At 39.8% G+C, this 8602-nt stretch overlaps 1 long non-coding RNA gene across 1 annotated transcript; it reads right to left on the reverse strand.

The window, feature by feature from the left end:
* Nucleotides 1-453: 453 nt before the first annotated feature.
* Nucleotides 454-8565, reverse strand: LOC115481872. The gene is made up of 3 exons (XR_003944011.1): nt 8493-8565; nt 5196-5357; nt 454-1203 (listed from the first exon to the last, which is right to left on the reverse strand). It is a non-coding gene; the product is annotated as an uncharacterized LOC115481872 (long non-coding RNA).
* Nucleotides 8566-8602: the final 37 nt, after the last annotated feature.

The following is an 8602-nucleotide window of genomic DNA, read 5'->3' on the forward strand; positions in this document are numbered from 1 at the left end:
AATGGGAGCTATTGGCAATCTAAATTGTGAGGTATACATTTCAGTAAAAGGAACAAGTGATTCCTGAATCAGCTTTAATCTGTATGTATGTAGGTATGGATATGTTCTTCTAAGTCTGAACCCATAGATGCTATGAATTAGTGCATATCTAAAATGCTGCAAAAAGCGGACCTGGCACGCTTTTGCTCTGAAGGGCTCAAATAATCTGCATGGGACAGGATTTAGGAGGAACATAAAATAGCCATACTGGGTCAGACCAATGGTCCATCTAGTCCTGTTTTCAATAGTGGCTAACAGCACAGAGAGGGTACAAAATACAGCGCAAAGTCCAAATAATAAAAACTTTATCTATAACCCGCTATATCTTTAAAAGTCTAAGTGGGGAACAAATAACATACAAAATATAAAAATAACAATAAAAGCACCAGGAGCCTTCAAATAGGGGACAAAAGTTCCTTTAATCAAAAAATTTAGAAAACAATCTTCAAAAGAATGGGGACCTGACATGGGCTGTGTTTCGGCACACAGCATCTGCGTCAGGGGTCACAGGAGTTGTAATATCAAATATATACAATCGCAAGGCTTGCTCCTCTGCAATGTATAATGATAAAAGCGCTGTGCCTTAGTGTTGGAGTCAGTCAAATGTGTATGTATGTGTGTGTGTGTAATCAGGACACCTTGTCAGTTCTACTTTTGTTATATTGTGAGCTACATTGAACTTGAATCCTATTTGAGATAATGTGGGATATAAATGTCATAAATAAATAAACAACCACCTGAAAATTGCTCTCAGAAAGAAGCCCTTTAAGTCATCTAAATCAACTGAAGTTTAGATAAGACTTTTTGTACAGTACCGTTGATCTGGGATTCGAAAGATAAAGAATCAACCAATATGCCTAGGTAGCTACATTCAGAAACAATAGGGATTGCCAAGTCATCATCTTGAACTGTGGCAGGAACTTCACAAGGGTTAACATTATTAGATAAAAATAAGCTCTTTTGATTTTGAAGGTTTAGTTTAAATCTATTTGTTGTTTGAATAGGAAAATAAAACTGGATGTCATCTGCATACAGTCGCAAGTGGACCCCAAGACGAGATGGCACACAGACTGAAATCATATAAAGACTGAAAATTACAGCTGATAATACTGATTCTTGTGGGACTCCAGCAATAATCGGGATCCATTCTGATTTTTCTTATCCCTGAAAACACAGAAATAGCAGTTAGAAAGAAATAACAAACCAATTCCAAACAGTTCCATCAATTCCCAGACATTTCATACGACTCAGTAAAAAGGTTATTCTGAATTGTGTCAAATGCTGTGATATAAAAAATGATGAAAGTATTGACTCCCAGCGTTCAAGTTCTTCATGAGCTCTTTTACTTTAGCAGGGAAGTTTGCCTCATATAGATCACTTAAAGTTCCGGTAATATTAAATCCTGAGTATCATGTATAGTGGGTTGGGGGAGCAGAACAGAAGGAATAGCTCCTCTGTAGGTGGCAGACTTGTCATCTATTGTTATATTAAGAATTTCAGACTTGGAAATATTAACTTTAAACCCAGACTCTAAGCCAAAAGCTAAATAATATACATCACTTGCGCCAGGAATCTCCAGTTAGGGTGAGCAGAACATCACGTCTGTGAATATAACCCTATGTCCCCCCCCCCCCCCTTCACACACACACTCACTATTGATCCCTGGATGCACACAGATAGCTTGGGCCAGGGGCTTGATGGATATGGCAAAAAGGAGCAGGGACAATATGCATCCCTGTCTGGTTCCCTGATACAGTTCAAACTCTTGGTATAAGTGGCGTTAAATCTTAACACTGAAAACATATAGGGCCAATGCATTCTTGGCATCAAGAGAGAGGAGGAGGGTGGGGGGTATGCCTTCTCTCTGGGTCTGATCTAGTACATGTATTGCACAGCAAATTTTATTAAACATTTGCCTCCCTAATCTTGTATCAACTACGGGACTACTTGCAACTTACTGGCTTTTAGTAATTATTTTATAAATCAGTGCCCAAGAGGGAAATAGACCTGTAGGAGCTGCATGAAGATGGGTCCTTACCCAGCTTCAGTAAAATTGTTACTGCTGCCAGTGTCCAGGTATATAGTAGCCCAGAATCTTCAAATGCGTTGAAGACCTGCAGCAACAGTGGGGCAAGTAACACCCAAAACATTTATAAAATCTATTAATATATCCATCAAGCCCTGGAGCAAGTCCTTAATAACCTCCAAGACTTCTCTAAGTCTCCAGGTTAGAACAGTCCGTCTGCCTGTGTCAGCTGTGGAAGCTCTGAGCTCACCAGATACTGATCTTTCTCTCCCTTATATGGCATGACCTTTAGTTTATAATACTACAGAAATGTATTTTGGATCCCTTATCTGGTAGAGGATAAGACTCCAGCATCATCAGTAATAGTTAATATCCGATTGTGTTGCGATTGCTTCCTGAGTCAATGGGCCAACAACTGCCTGGGGCAGTTACCAAATTCGAAATACTCCTACCTCACTCTGCATAGATTCCGCTATATCAGCCAATATTAGCTCAAGAAGTTCAAGCCGCAAGCAACTTAACTGTTCTGCAACGACTTCAGAGCTTATGAAAGGGATCCAGGTCAGCAATCTGACTGCAGAGAGTGAGCCTATAGCACTATAACCCTACTCCGTATTACTACTTTTAAGGCCTTCCCACGATATAGCTGGATCTATATCTTCTGTGCCATTAAGATTAATATATGTTTTGGATTTCTTGCTCCAGTTGCAATACATTCTTGGATTCAGAAAGGATGGCATCTGGGAAGTGCCAAAACCCTGTATCCCATGAGCTCTGCTTTTGTGTTCAAGCTAAGTATAATAGATGCATGATCTTACAAGGTACTAACCTGAATCGTGATCATTTTAACCAAGTGGAAAATAAATCTGAGTGGGTTCCATGGGATGAGTAATGTGTATAATTTCAACTATTAGGGTATGTAAGTATCCAAATACCATTCAAGTCCCATTTGCTCCAAAATCTATCGAATGTCCACCGGGAATGCTGCACATTAGAAGCTGTAGTATTCAAGGTGGGAATTTATTGCGAGATTAAAATCTCCCAACAGCAAGCAGTCCTCCGTGTACATCAATAAAGCTGTGCTAAGGTCTTCAACGAAGGTCCCCTGCTCCTCACTATAAGCATATACTTTGACCAGTGTGTAGAGCAGATTTTTGTGATTTTGTGTGTGTCCCAACTGGACTTTAATCAGCAACTATCTCCTTCCTGGATCCTTTAACACCAGTTTTTATTGCCAGGTTGGTAGGCTGAAATAACATAAGCACCCCCCTAGTCATGTGCTGTTGGTGATTGGAGGCAAAGTATTGAATAGGATAATGCTTATGCCTAACTAGATTTTCATAAGCAGGTAACAAATGGATCTCCTGGACAAATTCCAATATCAGCTCCCAACCTTGTCATCTCTTTAAATAGGAGGTGCCACTTAGTAGGAGAATTCAGTCCTTATACATTTAGTGTATCTACAACTATTTCATCCATTACAGTGGCCTAGCAATAGACGTGCATATTTGGGGTAAATTATAACCAAATAACAAGTAAACTGTCTGCAGGACAATACTTCTTTGTTGCCATCCGTTGGTTGATGGACAATAACCCACAGATTCTGGTAAGGATACTAAGGAAGTGTGTTTGTGTAGCGTGTGGATGCAAATTGTGTGTATGAAATAGGAAAGAGCTGCAAATGGATTCTTCATGCATGCTTGCAAGGAAAACACAATGCTGTCGAGTCTAAGCATTCTATTGGCTGCACTACCCCATGAAGGAACCCTGAGCTGTGTGTGTAGGTGCTGAGCTCAGGGGAACTGTTAAGAGAGATGGTTGGACAATGAACAAGACCAATCAGTGATCCGAGAGGAGGTTTGAAAGGGTAAAAACAAAGTTTTTTTTTTTAAATTTAGAATTTGCAAATTATTTACATAAGAAATGCAAAAATAGAAAGGCTAAATATATAAATATTTCTGTCAAGAAGAAAAAAGTACATTTACAAACCACAATAAAACCTCAAGTCCACATCTTGGAGAAAGGATGAAAGAAAATACAAAAATAAAAAGGATCAAAAGAAGTCAAAGGGTAATGAACCTCCAATCATTAGGGCCTTAAAACAAATAAACCCATATCTTAACTATTCCCTTGACCATGTTCTAACAAATATCCTTCCAGATGAGAAGGATCAATAAAGATCAATCTCTCCCCTTGATGTTGTATAACACATCTACAGGGAAAACAAAGAAAAAAAGGTTGCTCCCAAAGCCAAAACTTTGAGTTTTAAAGTAAGAAAAATTTTCTTCCTTTGAGTGGTCCGTGCAACATCTGGAAAATTTGCATCACTTGCCCACAAAACTGCACATCTTTAACCTTAAAATACAATTTCAAAATCTTCGATTTATCTAATTGAGAGGTAAAGGCCACTAACAATATAGCACGTGAAGAAATAATATCCTGGGACTCTTCTAAAAATGCTGTCAACTGACCCTCCTCTATGGAAGGCTGTATAACAACTTCATTGGTTGCCTTAGGAAGATAACAACAGAAATAGGAAAACTTTCCCCCATTCCAAATGTAACACCTCAACAAAATATTTCTTAAGCAAAATTTCAGGCGAAATCAGGTCACGGGAAAATTCAGAAATCTTAAATTATTCATACGCAAACGGTTTTCTAACAGTTCTATCCTATGTAACATACTCAGGTTCGCCTTGACTGAAGAGGCATTAATTGCCTGCAAGGTCTGAACCTGAGGTTCCATAACTAACATCGAGGATTCTAAGTTAATAACCTTATCTTGTAAAACAGAAAAATTATCCACCACCCGAGCAGAAAAATTACATAACTCTGCAACCTTCCCTTGTAGTAGGCTTTCAGTTCTAGAAACCACCCAACAAATATCCAGAGAGACTTCTCCTTCCACAACTGTCCCAACAGGAATTTCTGCAGTCAGATCAAATATAACCGGTTGCAACTTAGTTGATGTTGAACTGTAGCCACTAGGGATGGATTTTGTTCAGCTTTCCCCTGCAACACTTTGGTCATGGCTTCAGCCTGAAGCCTGCTTTTGGGGGGGGGGAGGCAAGGGAGGGGTTCTACCATTGCAGCTTAGAGGCTCCCTCAGATGACAGCACAGATATACTCACAGTTTGTGGAACTGGTCTCAAACGTTGATCCAATGGGCCCTTGCCTTGGGGGTAGATGTTGTAGCTTTCACAACTTTTGCCTTTGGCTTATTTTTCCTCTTCATAATAATTAACCACAAAGCGACTCCTGAAACTTTGAACTACAGTGCCTTACTCGCGATCCTGCAAAAATTTCAAATCAACGGTCTTTTTAAAGACCAGTACAATTTATCGTTGCTACTTCTGGACGTTCATTTGCTATCAAATATACAAACTACTGATGTAGGCCTTTCGGCTGAAATACAATGTTGTGCCGAGTCATTTCGTGTTCCAATAAACCTTCATTCACTGAATTACTACTGTGCTCCTGTCTTTGGATATCCTGGTTCTTCCCACTTTCCTCTCATTTTTAAAAATTACCCCCAGCACCACCCAGGCCTGCCTTTAAAGCTATTGTATCCTGCAATTCCAATTCTTCAAGGAAATAAATAAAATATTAATTTAAAGAACCTACATACAGCATGGGTAGGGTTACCATTTTTACAGAGACAAAAAAAAGGACACACAAAAATAAAATGTTGCCCCCCCCCCCCCCCCCCAAGAAAGCCAGGTGAAAATACTGGTAAAAGTAACAGAAATGCATTTTCCTCCATATTCTGCTAAATACACAATTAGAAAATATGTACATTTCCAAAAAAGCAAGCATCCGTGAGCTGCATGTCCCTTTCCTTTCCCCCTCATCCATGAACAGCATGACCCCCTCTTCATCCCCTTCTAGCCATGTGCTGCATTTCCCCCTCTCCTGTCATCCATGTGCAGCTTGCTCCATTCTCTTCCACCTATCCATGTGCAACTCTTGCCCCATTCTCTCTCTCCCATCCATGTACAGCATATCAGACCCCTCCCTTCTCCTATCCATGTGCAGCTTGTCCCCTTCTCTCCCTCCCATCCCCTCCATGTGCAGCATATAAACCTCCTCCCCTCCATCTGCAGCATATCAACCCTACTCCCCTGACCTACATTACAGTCCTGGTGGTCTAGGGACCTTTTGGGGGCAGCAAAGAACCCTACTCTTTCCTGCCCGCTTCTTTAAGATGGCTGCTGAGATTTCAAGCGGTGGTCACTTTGAAGTCTTGGCAGCCATTTTAAAGAAGCAGTAGGCAGGAAAGAGGGGGGGGGGGTTCTTTTCTGCCCTGAAGAGGCCACTAAACCACAAGGGCACATTATGGTAGGTTCAGGTGGGGGAGAGAAGGCAGGGCAGCCCGCCTGCCCGCCCAATTGTCCAGAAACACAGACAAATGGGCAGGCTGGTAAAAACCACCTGGACTCCCAACAGTCCCGTAAAGAAGAGAACATGTCTGGGGAAATCCTGAGGTATGGTAACCCTAAACAGGGGCTCCCTGCTCCCTCCCCCAGTTTGCGCATGCACTTCCTCCCCCTTAACTTCCTAATGCTCAAGTTAACAGCCTGCATATAATTTGCATACTATAAGTATTGAGCAATGTGAAGGTATTTTTTTTCAGCGCTATTCTGAGCAAGGAGGTTTGACTGTCAGGAGTGGAAATGAGCCTATCTAGTCCACTGTAAGACGGAAGCCAATTTGGTTAATCTCTGTTTCCACTCCCCTGCGCAGCTGTCATCTCTAGTACACTCAAAGCAAGTAAACCTATGAGCTGCTGCACCCACGTTGTCATTCTTTATTGTTGGTCCATCTGTAACAAGTTTAAAGCCGATTCAATTGGATAGGCAGTGCCTTAAAAGGTGGAGGACAAAAGGTTTTTTTTTAACGTATTGGACAGCTTTTTAATTTATTTGAAAGTTTCCCATATGTAGATATAAATATCATGAAATAACAATTGAATATCACTAAAACAGCTTTAAAAATTATTATTGCTGGTAGAAACAGCAATTTTAAACTCTGTATTTTGTGCTCACTTTTCTACACTAAAAACTAACTAAATAAATACCACTGTATACAATACAGATGGCCAAATTTCAGTGAGGATATCCTAGTTCCTGATGGGTTCATCTTAACTGTTGTTGTAATCTGCCTTGGAAAGCCTGGTGTTATAAAGATGACGGAATATATTGAAATTAAATGGAAGTAGAATTAAACTCTCCTTTCGTTGGGGCACATGGAATCACATCTTATCTGTTTTGTAGAAGTTTACCTTTTACATACACAAATGGATTATTCTGTTTTTTAACATGTCGCAGGGGCAAGTGGTTTTATAAGTCAAAATAAAAATAAATATTTTGTTTAATGCAGATCTTTTTGAATTAGCCCATTGGTTTTCTTATATTTTGTTCTTGTGCTAACTTATACTGTGCCAAAACTGAAAACTCTTATCTCTATCTGGTAGATAATAAAAGGAGCTCATTGTGAACACTATCCACCCTAAAAGGTTGTTTTGTGGCTGTACATGAAGAATTGTGATATTGAATAAATAAGTGTATGTTTGTGTCCCTAGTCATGCATCCTAAGTTTATATAATTTAACTTATTAATGGAACATAAATACAGATAAATGGTATGGTCACATTTTCAATATGGTAATACTAGGGCACAACTAAGGAGTAGGTTATTTTGAGTTAGTCTTCACGAGACCAAATTTGCCTTCTTTGTGTCATCACTATCGAGCAGGTAGGCAGTGTCTTAAAAGGTGGCGGATAATGGCTTTTTTAAAAAACATTTATATCGCACATTATCCCAAGCAAAGCTGGGTTCAAAGTGGCTTACATTTGAAAATACAGTGAGACAGAATAATAGAATTCAGTTATATCATGGGAACAAATAGATGGCTATGTCTGAAACATTTAACAAAGTTGAGATTAGCATATATACCCAACTGGGCATTTAAAAAGTTTGTCCTTTAATGATACCATATATTCAGAAATCCATAGGCAGTTATTCAAAGATTATCACATGCACACACCAGAACAGTCATCCATCACATTGCAAAAGTAAACAACTTCTACAGTGTACATCCAAAATTTAATTTTTATTTCCTTATTTCTATCTTCCAAAATTCCAGACAGCAGATGTACAGATCTGTATATTGCACAAGCCGGCATGTTTGAAAATATAGTGACTTAAAAATGCTACCAGCAATAAAGAACGACAACTTGGATGCAGCAGCTCGTAGGTTTACTTGCATTGTTTTGAGTGTACGGCAATGACGGCCGAGTAGGGAAGGGGAAACTTAGACTACCCTAATTGGTTTCAACATTTGGATTCCTGTTTATTAAACTTCCTTGGTTCTGAGCATCGACCCACTAGTTTTCTGATCAGGCAACTCATCCTCAAACCCAAACCTACCTTCAAACTTGTTTTTGAGATTGTGTACCCAGGACCTTTCATTCGAATGCGTCCCAACGCTCCGCCTTCTCTCTGACGCAATTTCCTGTTTCCGGCTGGGCGGGACGCGG

The sequence above is a fragment of the Microcaecilia unicolor genome, chromosome 12, assembly GCF_901765095.1.
Source record: "Microcaecilia unicolor chromosome 12, aMicUni1.1, whole genome shotgun sequence".
Classification (NCBI taxonomy): domain Eukaryota; kingdom Metazoa; phylum Chordata; class Amphibia; order Gymnophiona; family Siphonopidae; genus Microcaecilia; species Microcaecilia unicolor.